At 48.8% G+C, this 25,142-nt stretch overlaps 1 protein-coding gene across 7 annotated transcripts in view; it reads right to left on the bottom strand.

Moving 5' to 3' along the window:
- hivep2a (HIVEP zinc finger 2a) overlaps nucleotides 1-25,142 on the bottom strand; it is a 238,518-nt gene that overhangs the window by 121,636 nt on the left and 91,740 nt on the right. For 2 of the 7 annotated variants that reach the window (XM_070889071.1, XM_070889073.1), the window contains exon 2: nucleotides 20,822-20,907. The exons of 4 other annotated variants lie outside the window; for them this stretch is intronic. The gene's annotated coding sequence lies outside the window, so the exon portion shown is untranslated. Of the gene's footprint in view, nucleotides 1-20,821; nucleotides 21,134-25,142 lie in introns of those variants that run through there. One more of the 7 variants, XM_070889070.1, reaches the window with a different exon arrangement.

Below are 25,142 nucleotides of genomic sequence, written 5' to 3'. Positions count from 1 at the left end.
AGTAGGGGGGGGGGCGGAGGAGGCTTGTGTGGAGCATAAACCTATTGAGCCGAATAGCCTCCTGTGCTATAACTCCTATGTAATATTCAACTTGACTCATTGAGTAGCACTTACACCCGAGGCGGGACTTGACTACTTAACCTCGATTGACGCACCAGAGCAGTACTGAGGAAGTGCAGCATTGTCTTTTGGATCAGACATTAAACCAAGGTTCCCATCTGCCCTCCCAGTTAGAGATTAATTTTTTTTTTAAATCCCATGGCATTATTTGAAGTCGGGCAGTCTTAACCAACATATATCTCTGAATCAATGTCACCAAGACACAGATTTCCTTGGTTACGCATCTCATTTCCGTGTTGTGGGAGCTTGCTATGTGAAAACGGGCTGCCAGGTTCTCTACATTCCAACAGTAATGACACTTCAACAGCATCTCATTGGCTGTGAAGCGCTCTGGGACATTTGTAGAAATGCAAGTTCTTTCTTTCTATTCCAGCATCACACGGTTTCTTAAATAATTCCAGTGTCTGAGCCTCAACCAACGTTACTGGAAGCCCATTACATTAAACCACCTCCTGTTGTCCATCTTAGATTTGTCCTTTATAACCCAGAGCTGGAGCCCTGATCTGTCTGGAAGCAATGTTCCAGCTTTATTTTCACTATCCCATTTAAGTGTTTGATTTACCACTATATAATCCTCTGTAAGCTGTCTTTTTGAGGCCGATGATCCTCGGACACCTCAAACTATGGCACTACGTGAAGCCCGGCCTTTAAGCAGAGGTGGGGACTGCTGTGTCCAGGAGGCAAGTGGCTTTATACCGACTTCCTGGATACAGGGTCCTGACCATACCCACCCCCACCACGATCAGAGAGCTCCACCCCGCCACGAGACCTTCGATTGCATTCCAAGGCCTTCCCGCCCCCTAGGCCTCCCCCCCCCCCCTCAACGATGATGATGAGGCCGGTCATGACCCTCCGGCAGCAAGTCCAATCCTCCGGCCCCTCCCCCTCCCCGCGATCCCTGACCTCCCCAATCCGCATCCACCCCTCAACCATCACCTGCCTAGCCCTGATCCCGAGCCCCAACCCCTCCCCACGACCTCCCCAATCCGCATCCACACCCCCCCCCCCCATCACCTGCCCGACCCTAACCTCCCTGATCCCCAACCCCACCCTCTCCCCACGACCTCCCCAATCCGCATCCACACCCCCCCCCCCATCACCTGCCCGACCCTAACCTCCCTGATCCCCAACCCCACCCTCTCCCCACGACCTCCCCAATCCGCATCCACACCCCCCCCCCATCACCTGCCCGACCCTAACCTCCCTGATCCCCAGCCCCACCCCCTCCCAGCGACCCCTGACCTCCCCAATCCGCATCCACCCCTCAACCATCACCTGCCTAGCCCTGATCCTGAGCCCCAACCCCTCCCCACGACCTCCCCAATCCGCATCCACACCCCCCCCCCCATCACCTGCCCGACCCTAACCTCCCTGATCCCCAACCCCACCCTCTCCCCGCGACCCCTGACCTCCCCAATCCGCATCCACACCCCCCCCCCATCACCTGCCCGACCCTAACCTCCCTGATCCCCAACCCCACCCTCTCCCCGCGACCCCTGACCTCCCCAATCCGCATCCACCCCTCCCCCATCAACTGCCGATCCCCGACCGATCCTGAACACCGCTCCCCCCCACCCTCCACCTCCCCCTTTGCCGATCTTCTCTCCCCCACCGTCCCAATTCCCGAGCTCCCTCCGCCCCGCCGATTGCCGACGCCCCCCCCCTCCCCCTCCCGATCCCTCGCAAATGGGGCCTAACGCCCTCCCCCCCCCCCCAACGCAGCCGGTGGGCCTCTCAAGCTGGCTGGCTGCGGGTGGGAAACCAAGGCCTGATGTTCAAATTCGGCCCTCCGGTAAAGCTAGCCCCTCGCAACTGCAGCAACCTCGGCCTCCCGGGTTTCCCGCCCACCCCAGAGCCTCCAGCCCGCTTCTCCGAAGAAAATTCCCGCCTACGTCCTTGACGCTCAAAATTTGGTGCAGCAGAGGTGCGGTAAGAGATCATGGGGAATGATGAATCATTTTTGGTTCCTGATTCCCTCCCCCTATAAATAAATTAAAAAATACATGTGTACATTTTTTTTTGCAGAGAGGTCATCCAGGCCTGACCTCCCCTTCAGGGGGCTGGTCATATTATTTGTACAATACGCCCTTACTTGGCCCAGTGCTTGTTCCCTTGAGCCACAAAGGGATTTTTCTTTTGCTACATCATGATGACAATGGTTTAATTTTTTGTAAACCACCCATTGCCAATATGCATTCTGTTTATATCATACTCCTGCAGTTAGAATTGCTCATCTTTAAAACAAAACTGTTGACCCACCGATGATGTTTCCTCTTAATCCAGGCCGACGCTCCCAGTGCCAGTACAGAGGGAGCGCTGCACTGTCGGAGGCACCGTCCTTCGGACGAGACGTTAAACCGAGGCCCCGTCTGCCCACTCAGGGTGGGTGTGAAAGGTCCCGTGGCTCTATTCCGACGAAGAGCAGGGGGAGTTCTCCCCCCTGGTGTCCCGGCCAATATTCATCCTTCAACCAATGCTCAAAGCAGAAGATCTGGTCATGTATTTCACTGGAAATATTCAACAGGCTAGCCAGCAACACTGAGGACTCTCTCTCTCTCTCTCTCTCTCTCTCTCTCGCCACCGATGCTGATGCTGCCTGACCTGCTGAGCATGTCTAACATTTTTGGTTTGTATTTCAGGAGCTCCAGCCACCCCGCAGTGTTTCAGCTTTGCACTTGCTTCACTGTTGTCTGTGGGAGCTTGCTGTGCCCCATTTGGCTGCCGATGTTCCTCCATTACAACAGGGACTACGTTTCTCTGAAGTGCTTTGGGCCGTCCTGAAGTCTTGAAAGGTACTGTATAAAATGCAAGTTCCTTCCTTCCCTCCCTCTCTCACAGACATGCCCATCACCCTGCAGTCATTGCTACTCCAACGTCTAGCCCAAATACAGAGAAAGGGTTAAATTTAAGGCTCTCAGTTCTTGGTTTCTTCTTGCGACACGGAAATCGAGAAGTGTTGGTGAGGCGACACCAAACTTGGGTTTGAAAAGACCATAGAAGGCAGGGAGGACCGAAAGAGGTCAGGAGTACCACAGTGTTGAGGTTCTTGGGATAGAATGACTAAGAGCCCATGTGATGTGTATTGATTTCAACACACTGAGCACACAGGACACGGCAGGAGTATGTAGAATGACGGAGCTGCAAAGTAGGAACATCCCTGAACCAGAGTTGTTGAAGCAAGCACTTGGTACCATGGGACAACTACCATCGGAGAAAAAATACTCACCAGTTTCCCCTGGGCTATTGGCAAACAAGATGGTTTAATTTTGTTCGACATTCAGTATAGGTGACCTTTGGCTCAATTGTAATTGGATTAATCTCTAATACGTGAAGAAACAACAACAGCAACTTTGTATTATTTTAGCACCTTTGACGTAGTGAAACGTCCCAAGGGGCTTCACAGGAGTATTATGAGATAAAAATTTGACACCAAGCTGCATGAGTAGAAACTAGGGCAGGTGACCAAAAGCTTGGTCGAAGAGGTAGGTTTTAAGGAGCGTCTTGAAGTAGGAAAGAGGGGTAGGTAGAGAGGCGGAGAGGTTTAGGGAGGGAGTTCCTGAGCTTGGGGCCTAGGCAACAGAAGGCACGGCCACCAATGGTTGAGCGATTATAATCAGGGATGCTCAAGAGGGCAGAATTAGAGGAGCGCAGAGATCTCGGGGGGGTGGTGGGGCTGGAGGAGATTACAGAGAGGGAGGGGCAAGGGATTTGAAAATAAAGGATGAGAATTTTCAAATCGAGGTGTTGTTGAACCGGAAGCCAATGTAGGTCAGCGAGCACAGGGGTGATGGGTGAGCGGGACTTGGTGCGAGTTAGGACTCAGGCAGCCGAGTTTTGGATCACCTCTAGTTTACACAGGGCAGAATGTGGGAGGCCAGCCAGGAAAGCGTTGGAATAGTCAAGTCTAGAGGTAACAAAGGCATGGATGAGGGTTTCAGTAGCGGAGGAGCTGAGGCAAGGGTGGAGTCGGGCGAAAAGGGAAAGCGAGAGGGGGATCGAGAGAGCAAACAGAATGAAGGGCAAGTGCAAGAGAGCAGGAGAGAACCAGAGATACTTGCATACAAATGAGGAAATGCTTTAAAATGAAAGAATGTGGGGTGCATTACAGTGACAGTATGAACAACTAAAAGTATGTCTGAGTCACATATAGGCCCAGACGGGATAAGGGCGGCAGGCTTCCTCTCGTAAAGGACATAAGTAACCAGTCAGGTCATTACATCAATCTGACAGCTACATGATCACTTTTACTAACCCAGCTTTAGATTTCCAGTTTAAAAAAAAATTAAAATTCTCAAACTGCTCCATGGTGTTATTTAAACTCACTGCATTATTAGTCATGGCTTACTAGTTCAGCAGCATAACCACTACACTCAAGAAGCTCAACACCATCCAGGACAAAGCAGCCACCTTCAACACTCATTCCCTCCACCACCGGCGCACCGTGGCTACAGTGTGCACCATCTACACGATGCACTGCAGCAACTCGCCAAGGCTTCTTCAACAGCACCTCCCAAACCCGCGACCTCTACCACCAAGAAGGACAAGGGCAGCAGGCGCATGGGAGCACCACCACCTCCAAGTTCCCCTCGAAGTCACACACCATCCTGACTTGGAAATATATCGCCATTCCTTCATCGTCGCTGGATCAAAATCCTGGAACTCCCTCTCTAGCAGCACTGTGGGAGCACCTTCACCACACGGACTGCAGCGGTTCAAGAAGGCGGCTCACCATCCCCTTCTCAAGGGCAATAAATGCTGGCCTTGCCAGCAATGCCCACATCCCAGGAACGGGAAAAAAAACTAGCGTACCCCTAATCTGCATTCAATTCAGATTATTCTATTTTTTAACATGGAGCACATTGTAATACATAAACCTCTTAAGCAACGCAGATCTAGAAAAGCTCAACTTAAAAAATGTATTTTATTGGCAGTTGAACATTCAACAATTTAAAAGAGCCCGGTGTTTAAGCATTACAATGACCAAATTTAAAAACACTGTTTATATCTGAATTGCCAGCCAGGTTAGATTCTATTCATTTACCTAACCTTAAAGTGAGGCAACCAGAGAGATGTGTGTGCATGGAAAGGGGAAGACCGAGAGAAGTCGCCCCGTGTCGGAGATGCTGTAAAACTTGGTAACCGGAGTTTATAAATGAAGTTTGCACGTATTCTTCCCCCACACCCTCAGCGACAGTCCAGGGTGTGCAGCCTGGGAGGATTAAAAGAAAGGTCGAGCTGCAATCCTAACATTTCCACAGCTTCTGCCAATCTCGTGCTGTGGCCAGCTGGCGGCAGCACTGGTGTGAAAACCACATGCGAAACCTCTCGGTATCTTCCTTCTCCGCGCAAGTTTGACAAAGTTCAGCCTGTTGGGGATGAATAGCTAGTCGAGATATCACCAGCGCAGGCCAAGTCAACAGATGTTTTCCCGACGCACCATCGCGCGCGCCGCACTGCCCAAACGTGACTGACAGCCACCTCACCTCGTGCTGCAGTCAGCTCAGAGACTTCCAATCCCACAGCCTGCTTCCCACCGCCGCAGGGCAGTTAAAATGTTTCTTTATCTTTTCGTCAACCCCTTTCGGAACTAAAGTCGTCCTCTTTCGTGATGGCCATAGTGAGTTTATCCAATAAATAAGGAGAACGGTAGCATGGTGGTTGTGTTACTGGGCTCGTAATCCGGCGGGCCTGGACTAATGGTCCAGACGCGAGTTCATAATCCCGCCTGGGCAGCTGGGGAATTTACAGAGGTGATCAATTTTAGCCTCTTGAGCTTCCGCAATTTTAAAGGCTCCACCATCGGTGGCCGTACCTTCAACTGACAAGGCCCTAAAGCTCTGGAATTCCCTCCCTAAACCTCTCTGCCTCTCTCTTCTCCTTTATGGTCGCATAGTGGTTGTGTTACTGGACTAGTAATCTGGAAACGTAAGTTCAAATCCCAGCACGGCAGCTGGGGAATTTAAATTCAGTTAATTAAATAAAGCTGGAATTAAAAGCTAGGGTCAATAAATGGTGGGTGGGGTGGATTGACCCATCCACCTCCACGGAGGTGTGTGGGGGGCCTGACCCATCCACCTCCATGGCACGAACCTGGTATTGCAGTACTTCCAGGAACGGTGCAGTGGCTCTCGGCCTTTTGGCTAAGAGCATTGGCGCAGAGTGATCCTTGATGTGTGACCTCTGGCGTTTGTGATTTGACAAAGAATTGGAAAGATTGGCTACGAATAAAAAAATAAAAAAAAATAATGGTGACCAGGAAACTAATGGATTGTCGTTTTTAAAAAAAAACACCTCTGGTTCACCAATGCCCTTTAGGGAAGGAAATCTGCCGTCTTTACCTGGTCTGGCCCAAATGTGACTCCAGACCCACAGCAATGTGGTTGACTCTGAAATGGCCTAACAAGCCACTTAGTTGTACCAAACTGCTGCGACGAAATCATCACATGGACTGCAGCGGTTCAAGATGGCTTCTCCTCACCACCATCTTCTCGAGGGCAATTAGGGATGGGCAATATTCGCTGGCCTTGCCAGCGGTGCCCACATCTTGTGGTATGTGGGGTTGGATGGGGGGGGGGGGGGATTTGGAAAACAGCCAAGAATTCCCACCCTTGATTACTAATCCAGTGAATGTACTGTGGGGACATCAGGTGAGGAGAGAATCAGGTTCAGCTGAGATGCCTCCGGGCATTTAACAAGATTGAATTATGAAGGCGGTTTGTATCCCCCTGGATTTTGGAAGAGTGAGGAGGTGATCTGATCGAGGGCTTCAAGAGGAATCGATCGGGTAGATACCGAGAAACAATCTGCTCTGGTGGGGGCAATCTTAAAATTAGAGCCAGGCCGTTGAGGGGTGAAATCAGGAAGCAGTTCGTCACACAAACGGCAGTGGAAATCTGGAATCCTCACCCTCCCACAAGGCAGCGGAAGCTGGGGGGTCAATTCGAGCTTTCACCTCACAAATGGCCATCTTCCATTCCTAATGGTCCTGAACTACTGTGTTGGTAAAAACTTATATGAATAATGATCACATTGGCCAGGTGCTGGCGGGTATGTGGAAGCCAATGTGCCTTCCCACTGTGAGGAAGTCGATGCCTTTTGGAGAGGACGGGGATGGGAAGCCAGTTGGCAGAGAATCATGGTGAGAAATTCCTTTCTTTTAAAAAAAAAAAGAACAGAGGGTTCCATATCAGGATTATACTCTGGGACTCCCAGACACAAGCAAGGACCGCTGGTCAATCATCAAATTGAATCCAATCTCCTTCAGACAAAGTCTTCCATAAACAGCACAAATAGCTCCTGCGTAGGCCAACAAGCAAGCGTCCAAAACCCAACAGGTGCTTCTTACTGGCAAGCTCCACAAGAACTTGGATTTATTTCTTTATTTTTATTCGTTCACAGGATTTGGGCACTGCGGGCAAGTCCGGTCTTTATTGCCCATCCCTAGTTGCCCTCGGGAAGGTGGTGGTGAGCCGCCTTCTCGAACCGCTGCAGTCCGTGTGGTGAAGGCACTCCCACAGTAGCGGTTTGGTACAACTGGGTGGTTTGCTGGGGCAGTTAGGAGTCAACCACTTTGCTGTGGGCTTGGAGTCACATATCGGCCCAGACCGGGTAAGGACGGCAGATTTCCTTCCCCAAAGGGCATTAGTGAAACAGGTAAGTTTTTTGCGACAATCCGGCAGTTTCTTGGTCACCATTCCTGATACTAGTTTTTTTAATTCCATTTAAATTTCCCCAACCGCCATGGTGGGACTTGAATTCACCTTCCCGGATCATGATCTCTGGATTACTAATCCAGTAACAAAATCACTATGCTCCCGTACCCCAGCGCATTTCACGGCCACAGGGCACAAAAAGCACCGTTGAGCCAATGAAGTACTTTTGGAAGCATAATCACGCTTGTAATGTGGGAAACGCGTTCGCAGACAGCAAACTCCCACAAACAGCAATGTGACAATGACCAGGCTAATCTGTCTTAGCCATATTGGTTTTAGGGTTAAACAAGGCAGATGTCAACCCCCAAGTCCCATCTTTCCTTCAATGTAATAACGTGCTCAATAGTTAGTGATAATTCAGTTCAACCACCAAACGGAATAACTGTGAGTAATAAACCAACAGGGGGCTAAGTATAATTCCTACCACAAGAGTGCTTCGAGACCATGGAATGTGTTGTGTCCTGCACTTGCTGGAAAACAAATCTATTCCATATGCTGCTAAGAGTTTCCAGCACTGACATTTGCAGTGGCACACACTGTGGAAAGAACAATTCTTTACATTAAAAATTGAACAGAAGGTTTTTAAGGTCAATGTGTAAAATGTGGTTGTTTTGATGATGCCAAACCACATGCTAGCAAGAGAGAGAGAGAGGGAGAGATCCCAGACTGGCTCAGGAATGCCAGCAACCACTGCCCAGCAGATCAGCGGGGTCTCAGACATCCAACAGGCCAAGCCACACACGGTCCTGGAAGATTTCAGATCCAATCTTTGATCTGCCGGCTGCAGACAGCCAGGAGTTGCAAATGGCCGCCACAGAGGAGGAGGGCAGCAGGGAGGGGGTGCAATCCCCGATCACCGTCGTCATGCTGGAAGGTTGTCTGTGTGGGCATCGAGGAACGGATAGACTGGAGAAACTGGGATTGTTCTCCTTCGAGCAGAGAAGATTGCGAGGAGATCTGATAGAGATGTTCAGAATCATGAGGTGGTCTGAACAGAGTCGAGAGAGAGAGAGAAACTGTTCCCATTTGCGGAAAGGCCGAGTACCAGAGGCACAGATTTAAGGTGATTGGCAGAAGATTCAAAGGCGACATAAGGGAAAACGTTTTTACGCAGCGAATGGTCCACACTGCGATATGTGTGCATGCTCGGTCCGTGCAGCAGAGCAGGTCTCCAGTCGTCTTGGTTAACCCTTGCCACTGGACCAAGACCTAGCTCTGTCAAGCCCGTGTGGTGGCTGGTGTGCAACGGCCACCACATGTTAAAAAAATCCACGCACAGGCATCTTCCACCCTTCAGGATGTAGTTCAGAACCTGGAATATTCGGTCCTTCATTGAAACACCTGTGAACTCATCCCTTTTTGGCGTGGAAGCAAGTCATCCTCGCTTCGAGGGACTGCCTAAGATGATGATGGTTAGGATCTGGAAATGCACTCGGGTCCCCCGGATCATTAATCCAGGTCTCTGGATTCCTGGTCCAATAACATAAACACTGTGCTACCGTACACAACCAAAGGTCACCCCAAAGCGCTTTACAGCCAATGAAGTACTTTCAGAAGCGCGGTCGCGATTACAATGTGGGAAACGCGGCAGCCAATTTGCGCACAGCAAGCTCCCACGGACAGCAATGTGATAATGACCAGATTTGTCGCAAAAACCCATCTGGTTCACTAATGTCCTTCGGGGAAGGAAATCTGCCGCCCTTACCCCGGTCTGGCCGATATGTGGCTCCAGACCCACAGAAATGTGGTTGACTCAACAGGGTGGTGGAGGCAGAATCAATCGTGGCTTCCAAAAGGGAATTGGATAAGTACCTAAAGGAAAAAAAAATTGCAGATTACATAACCTGCCATTACTCGCTGTTCTGAGTAATATATTTTTTTCCAGAATATAACATTTTGGGATACATGAGATATATGAGTAATTTGAGACGCGAGGTGTGGTGAGTGGAGCGAGCTCGGGAGGAACAGTGAATGTGGACCTGTGGTTCCCAAAGCTTTCCCCCACTGGGGGTTTTCCTCACCTCATGTCTGGGTCTGTTGTAGACTCATATTGATCGAGATTGGTCGCTGGGATTGGTCAACAACTCCATTATCATTGTGACTACCAGGATGGCAGAAGCTGACCAAGATAGACCTAGTTATTATACTGCAGATATACGTTGATAGATCTGTGCATCTGAAGAACTGGCTGCATTCTCCACAACACTCTTGCAGAGCTAATAGGAACAGAAGTAGACTATTCTGCCCCTCGAGCCTCTCCCATCATGCTATGAGATCATAGCTGATACCCTTTACCGAATAAAAATTTATCGATCTCAGTCATGAAAGCTCCAATTGACCCCCAGCTTCCACAGAAGAGTGTTCCAGATTTCTACCACTCGTGTGAAAAAGTGATTCCTAATTTCCCTCCTGGACGGTCTGGCCCAAATTTGAAGATTGTATCCTCTTGTCCTGGATTCCCCCACCAGAGGAAATAGTTTCTCTGTATCTACCCTATCGAATCCTTTTAAACATAGAAAATAGGTGCAGGAGTAGGCCATTCGGCCCTTCGAGCCTGCACCATCATTCAATAAGATCATGGCTGATCATTCACCTCAGTACCCCTTTCCCTCCATACCTCTTGATCCCTTTAGCCGTAAGGTTCCATATCTAGCTCACTCTTGAATATATCTAACAAACTGGCCTCAACAACTTTCTGCGATAGAGAATTCCACAGGTTCACAATTCTCTGAGTGAACCTCGATCAGATCCCCCCCGCAATCTAAACTCACGAGAATACAAGCCAAGCTTATACAACCTGGCCTCGTAATTCAACCCTCAAAGCCTCGGCTCATTAGCATCCAATTAACATTATAATAAATAAATACATTTCGACACTAACACCTGATGCAACACAAGTTCAAATCCCACTATGGCAGTTTGAACATTTTAAATTTAGTTTAAAAACATCTGCAAATTCAAAGGCATTTTAGTTGGTCGGATTGTCGTAAAAACCCAACTGGTCCTTTAGGGGAACAAAACCTGCCTTCCTTACCAGGCCTGGGCCCACATGTGACTCCAGTCCCATACTTAATTGCCCTCTGAAGTGGCCCAGCGAACCGCTCCTTCATCGTCGCTGGGTCAAAATCCGAGAACAAATCCTACCCAACACATCCTTCACCTCACGGACTGCAGCGGCTCAGGAAGCAGGCTCGCATCACCTTCTCCAGGGCAACCAGGAATGGACAACGAATGCCAGGCTCGCCAGCAACACCCACATCCCAGAGATTGAATTAAAGGAAGCCAGGTGGCAGGATCAGGGCAGACTAACCAGGGGGCGGATGGGACTGCAGCCCCAGGCCCACCAAAAAACATAGGCCCACCAAATAAATGTAGGAAAAAAATATATAAGGCCTTCCAAATAGGCTGAATAGAACAGACAATAAGAGAGGACAAACAAGACTGAGGAAAATAGATTCACTTGTTTATACCGATATACAGAAGTACCTATATACACTAATGAACCGATATACAGAAGTAGCTATATACACTAATGTACCTATATATACTAATGTACCGATATGCAGAAGTACCTATATACACTAATGTACCTATATACAGAAGTACCTATATACACTAATGTACCTATATATACTAATGTACCTATATCCAGAAGTACCTATATACACTAATGTACCTATTTACAGAAGTACCTATATACACTAATGCACCCATATACAGAAGTATCTATATACACTAATGTACCGATATACAAAAGTACCTATATACACCAATGTACCGATGTACAGAAGTACCTATATACACTAATGTACCTATTTACAGAAGTACTTATATACACTAATGTACCGATGTACAGAAGTACCTATATACACTAATGTATCGATATCCAGAACAGAATATGTACTAGCCTGTTTTATTTCACATGTTATTGAGAGAAATTTATATATATGTATCGGAATCTAGTATTGCAATGTTACCAGATCCAGAATATATACCTTCTTGATACAGAATCTATGCTTTCATTCTTGAATATACTGGCCTATGTTTTCATACTCAGAATCAGAATCATATACGTAATGTAATGAACATGAACAAAGATAACTATCGGCCCATTTGGATCAGTTTGCCCATCAGGCCCTGAATCCGGCCCCAGGCTGGACATTAGCATTCGAGATCCAGCATCTGCCTTTCTATTGCTAAACCGAGCTCCCCGATCCTAGCAGTCAGATCAGCCAGGTTTCCGTGGGTCCACAATTCAGGCTCCAGGATCAGGGATCTGGTTTGAGCAGGATGCTATCTGAACAGGCGCCAGTGTTAAGCATGAATTATGCAATCAGATTACACTACAAGCGATAAGATTTTAAAAATCGCAAGGCTTCGAAATCTGAAATAAAATTAGGAAAGGTCAGGATTTTATACAGAACATTCAAACTGAAGGGTTTGAAAGGCGTTATCAACTCAGACGCCAAGGGAGGTATAGTGCATTTCCATATTTATCTATTTTTATCCCACAAGTGATGTCAGTTGGATGAGGAAATGAAAAAAAACCCAGCCTGCTGTAATACCACTCAATAATCCCGACTTGTCATCCCACACGTGCTTAGTGAGTGCTGCTGCGTCTGCCACTCAGCTTACATGAATTTGAACTTAAAAAAAAGATTTGCATTTATACAATGCAATTCATGACCACCGGACGTCCCAAAACACTTTATAGCCAATGGAGTACTTTTGGAGTGCAGTCACTGTGGGAAACATGGCAGCCTATTTGCGCACAGCAAGCTCCCACAAACAGCAATGTGATAATGGCCAGATAATCTGTTTTTGTTATGTTGGTTGAATAATAAATATTGGCCTGTACACCAATATATAACTCCCCTGCTCTTCTTCGAAATAGTGCCTCGGGATCTGTTACGTCCATCTGAGAAAGCAGACAGGGCCTCAGTTTAAACATCTCATCTGAAAGACAGCATCTCTGACAGTGCAGCACTCCCTCAACACTGCACTCGAGTGTCAGCCTAGATGTTTGCGCTCAAGTTCCTGGAATGGGACTTAAACCTACAACCTTCTGACTCAGAGGCGAGTGCACTACCCACTGAGCAACAGCTGATGCTTACCTCAAACTTCTATAAATAACACTAATACGCATCGTCAATGCTCAATGCCTCAGACACAGACTGTACCATTACACAGTTAAAAAAAACCCTGCATCAGCTGATCCGCTGCAGTCTAGGGTTTGCCAACATTGGCGGCACATATTCCTGGAGGTTTCATCACATGACCTCTTGCCTCCAATCGCCTGCCCTTCATCACATGACCTCACACCGCCAATCGCCTGCCCTTCATCACATGATCTTGTGCCTTCAATCGCCCCTTGCCCTCATCACATGACCTCTCGCCTTCAATTGCCCCACTCTCATCACATGAACTCCCGCCACCAATCGGCCTGCTCCCGCTATCCCGCCATTGGTTGCCCGACACATCCATCCTCGCACCTTCCCATGCCATTTGGAAAGTGAGCAGGGTCTTGATGATCCGATTAGAAGATTATTCTTGACGGACAGTCAAACAGCCTCTTTTTCTAATCTCCAATATTTTTTTAATAAATATTAAACGAAAAATAATCAAAGAAAAAAGCTGGCACACAATGTCTTTTTAACGACCCTGTGATTTCTCTCCTGGGTGGTTGCTCAGAGCAGTGTCCAGGAGATTAACCTTTGATCCTCCAGGGCAGCTATGGAGACTCCAGGGCAGCTATGGAGCGTTGGTGACCCTGACTGTGATCCCTGACCTGTCATCGTAGGAACACTGGCCATTGACCTCTCCCAACTAACCCGTGGACACAGATGCCCCCCCCCACCCCCACAGCATGTAGCACCTCTATTACAACCCCAACCGAGATCTGCAAACACTTTTATTGCAACGAATTCTGAACTCAGGACCCTTACAGGTCTGTACACCTCAGGGGTCATCATCATCATCACAGGCAGTCCCTCGAAATCGAGGAAGACTTGCTTCCACTCAAAAAGTGAGTTCTCAGGTGACTGAACAGTCCAATATTGGAATTACGGTCTCTGTCACAGGTGGGCCAGACAGTGGTTGAAGGAAAGGGTGGGTGGGGAGTCTGGTTTGCCGCACGCTCCTTCCGCTGCCTGCGCTTGTTTTCTGCATGCACGGGTAGCCGGTGTGCAACAGCCACCCCACGTTAAAAGAACTCACTTACAAGCATCTTCCATCCTTCAATATGAAGTTCGGGACCTGGAACGTCAGGACCCTCACGGACAACTACTCCAGGGGTCAGATTGTGTGGTGAACTGCGCAACAGGGGAGTCCTGTCGGCCAATCAGAAGGAAGATGCCAAGGTGCCAGCACCTCCTTCCGAACTATCGGGAACACTGCCATGCAATGTACACACAAAGAGAGCAACTTTCTAGGAAGGTTTGCTTTACAGGAATCGATGCTGTTATTGCAGCGACAATGATAACCATTTGTCTATTAAATGACGGCAGAGTTAGGGAGCAGGAGCAAGACTGTAATTTTCTTTATGATTCCAGTGAGATCATTAGCCACAAGCACAAGTGATTAATGGATGTCATTATAAACCCAGAGACTCACTCTATTGTGTAAAGTATATTACAGTCACTGTGTAACGAGGGCTTAAGGGTTCAAAGACCACTCACAATAGGAATGAGCACATAATCTAGAGTGACACTTCAGTCGAGTGCTGAGGGAGTTCTGCATCTTTGGAGGTACCATCTTCCAGATGAGATGTTTAAACTGCAGTGAGTAGTTGGATGTGTCAGCTGTGGCTCAGTGGGTAGCACTCTCACCTCTGCGTCAGAAGGTTGTGGGTTCAAATCCCAGTCTAGGGCCTTGAGCACATAAATCTAAGCTGATACTCCCAGTACAGTGCTGTACTGTTGGAAGTGCAGATGAGATGTTAAACTGAGACCCCATCTGCCTTCTTGGGTGGATGTAAAAGATCCCATGGCAGTATATTGAAGAAGAGTTATCCCTAGTGCCCTGGCCAATATTTATCCCTCAATCAACATAACAAAAACAGATTATCTGGTCATTATCACATTGTTGTTTGTGGGAGCTTGCTGTGCACAAATTGGCTGCCGCGTTTCCCACATTACAAAAGTAACTACACCCAAAAGTACTTCATTGGCTGTCAAGTGCTTTGGTGGCTGTGATAGGCTCTATATAAATCCAATCCTTTCTTTTTTTTAAAAAATCCTGCGACACTATTACCTAGAAGAACTGGGGAGGTTCTCCCTGGTGTCCTAGGCAAGTATCCCTCAACCAAAACCAGATTGACTGGTTATTCATTCATCTGCTGTCACCTGGGATCTTGCTGTGCACAAATTGGCCGCCAGATTTGCCTGCATGCCAACTGTGACTGCATGTCTAAAGTAACCCAGTGGCCTTGAAGCACTTTGGGATTTCCCGAGACTCTGTAAACCACTGTGGAAATCCATGGAAAACTCCCATTCCCGCCTCTCTGCTGGTGTTCAGGAGATGCAAGACTCATGTCTTTCGATCAATCTCACTTGCAACTCCTAATGTGAGCAGTCGATACAATTTGATCGACCCAGGGGTGCTGCAGTCACGTGACTCACGGGAGGGTACACTTCCTGCAGCAGAACAAGGTGAATCAATACACCTGTCATATGGAGAGCTCTGGGCGGCTGGCCATGAAATGGAGAAACTCAAATTAACTCTGCCTAACCATTTAGGACACAGCCACCCATTCCATTTTAAACCAAACCCTTGCCGGCTTTTGATCGAGCGATCCAACGCTTTCGAAACTCCAGATTGGACAACAAAAGCACGTTGTTGTCTTTTTTTATGTTGTTCATTCCCTCTTTCCCCCCCCCACCCCTCCACCCCCATTTTCTGCGTACCTCCAATTCTGGCCTCGAGCACCCTCGATTTTAATCGCACCACCATTGGTGCCCGTTCCTTCAGCTGCCCCGGCCCCAAGCTCTGGAACTCCCTCCCGAAACCTCGCTCTCCTCCTTTAATACGCTTCTTAAAATAACAGCTTTGGCCAAGCTTTTGGTCATGCGTCTTACAATCTCCTTTATGTGACTCAGTGTCAAATTCTTTACTGATAACACAACTGTGAAGGGCCTTGGGAAGTTTTACTATATTAAAGGCACTACAGGTACAGCGTCGAAAATCCATACTGTTCCGGAATCCAGACACCGGGACAATCTATGGTGGGGTCGTCCGGAATCTGGAAAATGTCCCGTAATCTGGATCCACGCCTCGATTCACCGCCGACCTCTCCCCCGCCTCGGGCCGACCCCGTGCCCCACTGCCGCTTGTTCCGCCTGACGCCCCCCCCCTCCCCTGCCCTACCTCCCTACCTTGGCCCAGGCATTTTCAGACTCGGGACATCGGAAAGACGTTCCAAAGCCCGGAAATACACAGAGTCCGGAGCCGCCTCAGTCCCGAGTCTCCGGATTCACGCCGCTGTACCTGTATATCAATACAAGTTGTTGCTGTTGTACAATCGCCAATTATTAAAGATTTTCTGGTCCCAAGCCATGTCCTGATTTTCCACCGCCCCCTCCACTCCTTCCTATCCTGCACACTTGTCCAGTTTGGGATTGGCAAAGGGTCATAACCCTTAGCCAATCAGGAAAGCACTGTGTGGAGAGAACCCGCTGCCCGAATACTCTGCAGTTCACACAGTGCACAGCATCCCTTTACCAATGAGCAAAGCAGCCCTAGAATTCATCCTCTGAGTCACTTAAATGGTAAAAACATAAAAACTAGGAGCAGGAGTAGGCCATTCGGCCCCTCGAGCCTGCTCCGCCATTCAATAAGATCATGGCTGATCTTCAGTCTCAACTCCACTTTCCTGCACTATCCCCATATCCCTTGATTCCCTTAATATCCAAAAATCTATCGATCTCTGTCTTGAATATGCTCAATGACTGAGCCTCCACAGCCCTCTGGGGTAGAGAATTCCAAAGATTCACCACCTTCTGAGTGAAGACATTTTTCCTCATCTCAGTCCTAAATGGTCGACCCCTTATTCTGAGACTGTGACCCCTGGTTCTAGACTCCCCAGCCAGGGGGAAACATCCTCCCTGCATCTACCCTGTCAAGCCCTGTAAAAAATGTTGCATGTTTTAATGAGATCACCTCTCATTCTTCTAAACTCTAGAGAATATAGGCCTAGCCTGCTCAATCTCTCCTCATAGGACAATACCCCCCATCCCAGGAATCAGTCTGGTGAAGTTCCTTGCACTCTCTCTATGGCAAGTATATATTTTGTTAAATAAGGAGACCAAAACTGTACACCATACTCCAGGTGCGGTCTCTATATAATTGCAGTAAGACGTCTTTACTCTTATACCCCAAATCCTCTTGTACCCCAAATCCTCTTGTAATAAAGGCCAACATACCATTTGCTCTCTTAATTGCTTGCTGTGCCTGCATGTTAACTGTATTAATAATTCTCCTGTTAATGTCAAATTAAATAAATCCAGTCAATGTACAGAGATTGAAAACAACTGCTCGTTTTCAGCAGTCTGCGACACATGCACAAAACATGTACACACTCCGTCCGCCACATACCTAAAAGGCAGACAGAATTTACACTGGAAAAAGGGCCAGGTTGCTTATAATGGACAAACCTTGTAAATTATGCTGCACAAAAATAGCTTCATTGTGACGGAAGGCGTAGTAGATACAGGTGTAGAGATTTCTCCATCTCCACGTGCACTGTACAAGTTCATTTATACAGCGCTTTGCCTTCATTATCTCAGGAAGTCCCAAAGAGCTTTACAGCCAATGAAGTACTTTTCTTGAAGTGCTGTAATGAAGGAATCGAGGCGGCCAATTTGCGCAAAAGCGAGCTCCCACAAACAGCAGTGCGGTAATGAGGGAAAGACTTGGGGGGCGTTTGGGAGAGTATTGGTTTCATTATGCTCACCAAAAAAGTGGATGTGGGCGAGGTAAGAAGTTTCCCACCTGAATCGCTGCGAGAGCTGAAACATTTGGCAAGAAGGTGCTAATATACAGGGTGTGTGTGTTAGTGAGACACGCCCCGGTTAATCTGTGCTTTTAATGATGTTGAATGAGGGATAAATATTGGGCCAGGACACTGGGGAGAACTGCCCTGCTCTTATGGGATCTTTTAAGTCTACCAGAGAGAGCAGACGGGGCCTGGGTTTAACGTCTCATGTGAAAGACAGCAGCTCTGACTTCAGTCAAAGGGAATTTGAAGTAATATTTTCAACGAAAACACCTCATGATGATGGTACGAGATGTTAATTTCAGCATTTCAGAAAGATGGCTCTGTTCAATTAAAGGGCGTATCTGGCTAACACATAACTGCATATTACCACCTTCTTCCAAAATGGTTCAACTCTCGGAGCGATTCAGAGGTCAGGGGTCGGGACGTCTTACCTTGCCCCAGCCCCTTTTCTTTGGTGTGCATAACACTCTCCCAACCCCCAAGTCTTTCCCTCCATTTTTCTCAATGAAGTCTCTCTGGATTACACAATATCCTCGGTCAATGTCAAACGCGAAAGCAGCTCCTTCCTCAAATTCCTTTGCCCCCCCCCTCGCCCCTCCTCCCTATCTCTGCAACCTCCTCCAGCCCAACAACCCTCGGAGATCTTTGCGCTCCTCCAATTTTGACCTCAATCGCATCCCTGATTTTAATCGCTCCACCACTGGCGGCCGTGCCTTCAGCTGCCTGGGCCCTAAGCTCTGGAACTCCCTCCCTAAACCTCTCCACCTCCCTCTCCTTCTTTAAGGCATTCCTCTAATCCTCTTTGGCCAAGCCCTGCCCCATTCTGTGTCAAATTTTGTTTGATAACGCTCCAGTGAAGCGCCCGGGAACACATTGTTACATTAAAGGCACTATATAAATGTAAATGGTGGTTGTTGCGGAAAGCACGTGGCCTGCGCGTGACGCGTTCATGCAGCGCCGCGGTTAAGATCGGAGAGCGCGGCAGCGCGCGGGGAGGTGGGAAGGAGAACGGAAACGAGCCTCACTATTGGCCATCGTACCGTCCACCACTCCCACACCACCAGGCGTTGTCCAATCCAACAACCTGGCCCGCTATCAAGAACGGCATTTAAGTACAGAGCGCTAATCACTTGGGAACCGGGGTCCATCACGCTCAAGGGCCATCACAAACACTTAGCAGCTATCACAGGTTCTCCCATTCAAAGGACAGACTGTGCAGCAATCACTAATGGAATTGGGGAATAGAATACAATTGATCACAAATCTGGACAACAACAAGCGAACACATTCTTTACACCGTGAGTCCCCTCTAAATTCAAAACATTCAGTGACTACAATTATAAGCATTAACTTCCCACTTTGCCATGACACTGGACACAGACTGACTCTGGGGGCCACTGGACACAGACTGACCCTGGGGGTCACAGACACAAACTGACCCTGGGGGTCACGGACACAAACTGACCCTGGGGGTATTGTGGACACAGACTGACCCTGGGGGTATTGTGGACACAGACTGACCCTGGGGATCACTGGACATAGACTGACCCTGGGGATCACTGGACACAGACTGAGCCTGGGGGTCACTGGACACAGACTGAGCCTGGGGGTCATGGGCACAGGCTGACCCCGGGGGTATTGTGGACACAGACTGACCCTGGGGGTCACGGACACAGGCTGACCATGGGGGTCACGGACACAGGCTGACCCTGGGGGTATTGTGGACACAGGCTGACCCTGGGGGTACTGTGGACACAGACTGACCCTGGGGTTCACGGACACAGGCTGACCCTGGGGATCACTGGACACAGGCTGACCCCGGGGTTATTGTGGACACAGACTGACCCTAGGGATCACTGGACACAGACTGACCCCGGGGGTCACGGACACAGACTGACCCTGGGAATCACGGACACAGACTGACCCTGGGGGTCATGGACACAGACTGACCCTGGGGATATTCCGGACACTGCAGATAGCCAAGAACAGAAACAAAAATAGCACACAGGGAAGGAGTTTGCCTGCAGTGCAAATGATCGAGTTATAGATTTCCCAGTAAGAGATGTGTATCTCTACACTTGGACGTGCCGTCTATCGGATGAGACATTAAACCGTGGCCCCGTCTGCCCTCCCATGTGGATGTAAAAGATGCCACGGCGCTATTTCGAAGAAGAGCAGGGGAGTTATCCGTGATGTCCTGGTCAATATTTATCCCTCAATCAACATCACTAAAACAGATGATCTGGTCATTACGGTACCACAGTGCTGTTTGTGGGAGCTTGCTTTGTGCAAGCTGGCTGCTGTGTTTCCCCAACATGACAGCAGTGGCTGCACTTCAAATGTACACCATTGGCTGTAAAGCGCTTTGAGACGTCCGGTGGGTCGTGAAAGGCGCTATATAAATGCAAGTCTTTTTTTTAGTTATACACAGCAGATGAGAGCGTTTGAGGGACTGCACAGGGGGTGGTGGGTGAGTGATGCACAGGCAGGAGAGGCAACAGGTGACGGCTGCAGCCAGACCCTGGTGCAACTTCTCCAGAGGTGTTGCAGAATGTCGACACCTCGCAGAGAAGAGATATCGCCAAAGATTCTCACCAACGCGACTGCAGCGAGACCCAGATCACAGGAAGCTCAGCGCATTTCATATCCTTTAGCACGCTCAACATGAAATGTGAAAGCGCTGTGAAAACGCGGTAAGCAGTCGGCTTCCACAGCGGGGGGGGGGGAGGAGGATAACATCTCCAAACCAAAAAGAAATACTTTTGAAATACGAACAAAAAAAAACAGAATGAAAACTCTGCGTCTGTCCAACAAAGCTGGAAAGTTGGCTGGGGGTAAAAATACACAGATATTGACTTGAATAGCACCAATTATGAATGTTACATTTTTACAATGCAGGAACTCGAGCAAACCGATCTTCTAAAGGCACAGGGGGGGGGGGGTGGAATAATCACTCAAAAACATTCATGCAACAAAATAAGGAGGAAATAAATACCTTTCGAATCCCATTAAATGACTGCGCAAGTGAATCGAAAGCACTTTCTGGATCTCCGGTTATAAAACCCAAGGGTAGGACATTTGCTGGAGGAAGAGATGACAAAACTGTGTTTAGCGGTGGGGAGAGCAGGGCACGGCCACCTCTTGAATCTTTAATCATTCAATGACATCCTGGAAATCCCCCTTGTCCACGATGGCTGAGGTCACCAGTGAGCAGAGCAGGAGCTGTGTGTTGCTATCAATCACAAGCCGGTGTCTGACTGGGAACGAGAGAGTGAGAGTGTGTGTGTGTGTGTGTGTGTGCGCGCTAGGAGACTCTACTGAGGTAAGCTCGTCACTAGAGAAAATACCCACTTGCTGATGCACATCCACCGACAGAAATAGCTGCAGGGCCCCTCCGAGGGCTGCTCCGACAAGCGACCAGCCCCTGTTGCAGCAGCTCAGGCTCACTGATGCACCAGAGACACCAACAACTCAACATCAGCCCGGGCAACTTGTGGAGCCTCTCATCGGAGGAGGGAGGTGATTCAAAAACATGTCAAATATGTTTACGGTCAAATTGGTCAGCAATTACACATGTCTGGGTAGACACTGGGTGCACTGACGTACGCTCAACTAAAGGGCACCATTCACATGATTTGAGAAACGTATTTTTTCTGCACATCAAATGTACAGGTTCCCATGAATGAAATACTGTTACGAGGGGCATTCGGACCAGGAGCACAGACTCTGGATGAGAAAAAAAAAACAGATAGGTGCAGGATTCACTGCGCTCTTCCTCTCTATCTTTCGTTCTCTCTCTTCCTCCCTCACTGTCTCTCCTTACCCCTCTCCCCGTCTCCCCACCTCCCTCTATGTCTCTCTCCCATTCCCCCCTCTCTTCCTCCCTCTCTGTCTGTCTCTCTTCCCCCTTCCCTCTGTCTCCTTCCCTTTCTCCATCTATCTGTCCCCCTCTCCCCCCTCCCTCTGTCTCCATCCATCTATCTGTCCCCCTCTCTCTCCCCCTATCTTCCTCCTCTCCTTCCTCTCTGTCTCTCCCCCTCTCTGTCTCTCTCCATCTATCGTTCCTCCTCTCCCCCGCTCTGTCTCTCTCCATCTATCGTTCCCCCTCTCCCCCTCTCTGTCTCTCTCTATCTATCTTTCCCCCTCTCTCCCCCTCCCGTCTCTCTCCATATCGTTCCCCCTCTCTGTCTCTCTCTCCATCTATTGTTCCCCCTCTCCCCCTCTCTGTCTCTCTCCATCTATCGTTCCCCCTCTCCCCTCTCTGTCTCTCTCCATATCATTCCCTCTCTCTGTCTCTCTCCATCTATCGTTCCCTCTCTCTGCCCTCCCTCTCTGTCTCTCTTCCTCTCTGTCAGTCTGACTCACCTTCCTCTCTCTCGCTCCCCCCCCTCTCTCCCTTCCTCTTTTTCTCCCCGTCTGTCTCTCACTTCCCTCCTGCACTCTGTGTCTCTATCTTTCCCCCTCTTCCCCCCCCCCGTCTCTCTCCATATCGTTCGCTCTCTCTGCCCCCCCCTCTCTGTCGCTCTCCATCTAGCTTTCCCCCTCTCCCTCCTCTCTGTCTCTCTCCATAATCTGTCCCCCTCTCCCCCCTCCGTCTCCCTCCATATCGTTTCCCCCTCCCCCCCTGTCTCTCTCCATCTATCGTTCCCCCTCTCTGTCTCTCTCCATCTCTCTGCCCCCCTCTCTCTTCCCTCCTGCACTCTCTGTGTCTCTCACTCCCTCTATCTTTCCCGCTCTCCCCTCCCTCCGTCTGTCTCTCTCCCTCTCTCTCTCTCTCTCTCTCTTTCTGTCATTCCCTCTCTCTATCTCTCTCTCTCATGTCATTCCGTCTCTCTTTCCCCTCCCTCCCTTTGGCTCTCTCTATTTAACTCCTTGCAGTGTTGAGACATTTTTCATTCCACTCGTTTCTTTCCTTCACCCCCACCCATCACCAGCTAAACAGGTAAATGTTCGACAAGCGCCTGCTGGCCACAGAGCTCGCAGAGGAAGGAGGTCAGGAAGTGACTCAGCAAGCTAGGGGAGACACCGCACTCATTAAAAGGTACATCAAATTAGGGATATCAAACCCTGTTTGCGTCTCTGTTGGCTGCAGAGGTGGATACAATGGGGTGACATACAAAATTTAAATCTCTGTTCCCTTTAATTTGCATATGACTCAAGTTACTGACATTACAATGCTGCTGATTTACAATTGAGCCATCGGCAGGATGACAGCTCGAGTATTTCTGCACATCTCAGCAGTGACTACATTTCAAAGGTAATTCATTGGCTGTAAAGCGCTTTGGGACATCCCGAGGCCGTGAAAGACATTGTATAATTGCGAGTTCTTTCTTTCTAAGAGCAGCACCGTCCAAACTCAAGGACCCCAAAAATCCAAGAGCACGAAGCAGCGAGTATTAAATAGAAGCAGAGAGGTGCAGGACTGGGTTACCCCGGCTTCGAGGGATGGGGGAGGGGGAATCCGGGGCTGCAAGTAGCAATTACAACACCCGTGTTCCGCAGCAGTAACAACTTGTATTCATATAGCGCCTTTAACATAGTATAACGTCCCACAGCACGTCACAGGAGCGCTGTCAAACACCGAGCCACACAAGGAGATATTAGGGCAGATGACCAAAAGCTTGGTCAAAGAGGTAGGTTTTAAGGAGCGTCTTAAAGAAGAGGTGGAGTGGATTAGGGAGGGACTTCCAGAGTTTAGGGCTTTGGCAGTTGAAGGCACTGTAATGCATGCATTGTGAGTATGCTCACAGGTTTGTAGAGCTGTTGAATTTGATTTAAGTTTTCTTTCAAGTTTTATTTGGAAATTTGTGGGTTCTAGTGCCCTTACTAAAAGGGGGCACTTGATTGAATGTTACTTAAAATAGTTGTAGAGCTGTTGATTTAGGAGCGGCTTAGCCAGTCATGTGATGAATAAAACCCCAGCCAGTTGGGTTCAGGCGATCCACGATGAGGTATGCAGTTGTGAGCCTGGTGGTTGAACTGGTAATGTATAGTGTGATTGTTAAGCCTTTGCTAATAATCATAGGCGGTCCCTCTAACGAGGATGACTTGCTTCCACACCAAAAGGGATGAGTTCACAGATGTTTCAATGGAGGACCCGATGTTCCAGTCCTGAACTCCAGGGGTGGAAGATGCCTGTGCGTGGAGTTTTTAACGTGTGGCACATCAGCCACCACACGGGCTTGACAGAGCTAGGTCTTTATCTAGTGGCAAGAGTAAACCAAGATGACTGGAGACCTGCTCTGCTGCACGGACCTAGTGCGTGCACATATCGCTGTGTGGGCAGACCTGTGCTGCCCCTGGGCCTTTGTCTCTTCTGGGCCCCGCACCCTCATTTGCCACACCTCCACCACGATCTCTTGCTGCTCCTCTGCCACAAACACTCGCTGCACCTCAGCCACAATTTACATAGAAACATAGAAAATAGGTGCAGGAGTAGGCCATTCAGCCCTTCGAGCCTCCACCACTATTCAATAAGATCATGGCTGATCATTCACCTCAGTACCCCTTTCCTGCTTTCTCTCCATACCCCTTGATCCCTTTAGCCGTAAGGGCCATATCTAACTCCCTTTTGAATATATCCAATGAACTGGCCTCAACAGCTCTCTGCGACAGAGAATTCCACAGGTTAACAACTCTCTGAGTGAAGAAGTTTCTCCTCATCTCAGTCCTAAATGGCTTACCCCTTATCCTTAGACTGTGACCCCTGGTTCTGGACTTCCCCAACATCGGGAACATTCTTCCTGCATCTAACCTGTCCAGTCCCGTCAGAATTTTATATGTTTCTATGAGGACCCCTCTCATTCTTCTAAACTCCAGTGAATACAAGCCTAGTATATGCAGTCTCTCCTCATATGTCAGTCCCGCCATCCCAGGAATCAGTCTGGTGAATCTTCGCTGCACTCCCTCAATAGCAAGAATGTCCTTCCTCAGATTAGGAGACCAAAACTGAACACAATATTCCAGGTGAGGCCTCATTAAGTACAACTGCAGTAAGACCTCCCTGCTCCAATACTCAAACCCCATAGCTATGAAGGCCAACATGCCATTTGCCTTCTTCACCGCCTGCTGTACCTGCATGCCAACTTTCAATGACTGATGAACCATGTCACCCAGGTCTCGTTGCACCTCCCCTTTTCCTAATCTGCCACCATTCAGAAAATATTCTGCCTTCACAGTTTTGCCACCAAAGTGGATAACCTCACATTTATCCACATTATACTGAATCTCGCCGCTCCTCCGCCACAAACATTCGTCACACCTCCGCCACGATCTCTCTCACCGCTCCTCCGCCACGATCTCCCGCCCCTGATCTC

Source organism: Pristiophorus japonicus, chromosome 9 (genome assembly GCF_044704955.1).
Source record: "Pristiophorus japonicus isolate sPriJap1 chromosome 9, sPriJap1.hap1, whole genome shotgun sequence".
NCBI lineage: Eukaryota > Metazoa > Chordata > Chondrichthyes > Pristiophoridae > Pristiophorus > Pristiophorus japonicus.
This window is presented reverse-complemented; position numbering and strand designations above follow the sequence as displayed.